Below are 1,571 nucleotides of genomic sequence, written 5' to 3'. Positions count from 1 at the left end.
AATGATAATGAGGATTGAGATGCTTGATGATATAGCAGAGGTGTTCCCTTTACTGATCTTCCGGAGAAATTCATACTTTCAGAAAAGATCTCATGTACTCGAAAATCAGGGTTGTTACAGGTTGGACTCTCAACCCAAAGATAGCCTGAACTCTTGGGATAAGCTGGTCACGGCTTTCTTAGCCAAGTTCTTTCCTCCTTAAAAGCTTAGTAAGCTTAGAGTGGATGTTCAAACCTTCAGACAGAAAGAAGGTGAATCCCTTTATGAAGCTTGGGAAAGATACAAGCAACTGACCAAAAAGTGTCCTTCTGACATGCTTTCAGAATGGACCATCCTGGATATATTCTATGATGGTCTGTTTGAATTAGCTAAGATGTCATTGGATACTTCTGCAGGTGGATCCATTCACCTAAAGAAAACGCCTGCAGAAGCTCAAGAACTCATTGACATGGTTGCTAATAACCAGTTCATGTACACTTCTGAGAGGAACCCTGTGAGTAATGGGATGCCTCAGAAGAAGGGAGTTCTTGAAATTGATACTCTGAATGCCATATTGGCTCAGAATAAAATATTGACTCAGCAAGTCAATATGATTTCTCAGAGTCTGAATGGAATGCAAGCTGCATCCAACAGTACTCAAGAGGCATCTTCTGAAGAAGAAGCTTATGATCCTGAGAACCCTGCAATAGCAGAGGTGAATTACATGGGTGAACCATATGGAAACACCTATAGTCCTTCATGGAGAAATCACCCAAATCTCTCATGGAAGGATCAACAAAAGCCTCAACAAGGCTTTAATAATGGTGGAAGAAACAGGTTTAGCAATAGCAAGCCTTTTCCATCATCCACTCATCAACAGACAGAGAATTCTGAGCAGAATCCATCTAGCTTAGCAAATTTAGTCTCTGATCTATCTAAGGCCACTGTGAGTTTCATGAATAAAACAAGGTCCTCCATTAGAAATTTGGAAGCACAAGTGGGCCAGCTGAGTAAAAGGATCATTGAAATCCCTCCTAGTACTCTCCCAAGTAATACAGAAGAGAATCCAAAAGGAAAGTGCAAGGCCATTGAATTAATTACCATGGCCGAACCTGTAAGGGAGGTTGAGGACGTGAATCCCAAGGAGGAAGACCTCCTGGGACGTCCAGTGATCAATAAGGAGTTTTCCTTTGAGGAACCAAAGGAATCTGAGACTCATCTAGAGACCATAGAGATTCCAATGAACCTCCTTACGCCCTTCATGAGCTCTGATGAGTATTCTTCTTCTGAAGAGAATGAGGATGTTACTGAAGAGCAAGTTGCCAAGTTCCTTGGTGCAATCATGAAGCTGAATGCCAATTTATTTGGTAAAGAGACTTGGGGAGATGAACCTCCCCTGTTCACCAATGAACTAAATGCATTGGATCAACTGAGATTGCCTCAGAAGAAACAGGATCCTGGAAAGTTCCTAATACCTTGTACCATAGGCACTATGACCTTTGAGAAGGCTCTATGTGATCTGGGGTCAGGAATAAACCTCATGCCACTCTCTGCAATGAAGAAACTGGGAATCTTTGAGGTACAAGCTGCTA

At 42.0% G+C, this 1,571-nt stretch overlaps 1 non-coding gene across 1 annotated transcript; it reads right to left on the bottom strand.

Moving 5' to 3' along the window:
- Positions 1 to 211: 211 nt before the first annotated feature.
- LOC148548825 (small nucleolar RNA R71) lies at positions 212 to 319 on the bottom strand. The gene has a single exon (XR_015898168.1). It is a non-coding gene; the product is annotated as a small nucleolar RNA R71 (small nucleolar RNA).
- Between the last annotated feature and the right edge of the window lie 1,252 nt (positions 320 to 1,571).

This window comes from Arachis ipaensis, chromosome B8 (assembly GCF_059453495.1).
Source record: "Arachis ipaensis isolate K30076 ecotype BB chromosome B8, ASM5945349v1, whole genome shotgun sequence".
NCBI classification, from domain to species: domain Eukaryota; kingdom Viridiplantae; phylum Streptophyta; class Magnoliopsida; order Fabales; family Fabaceae; genus Arachis; species Arachis ipaensis.
The sequence above is the reverse complement of the archived record's forward strand: the minus strand, read 5'-3'. Positions and strand labels throughout refer to the sequence as shown.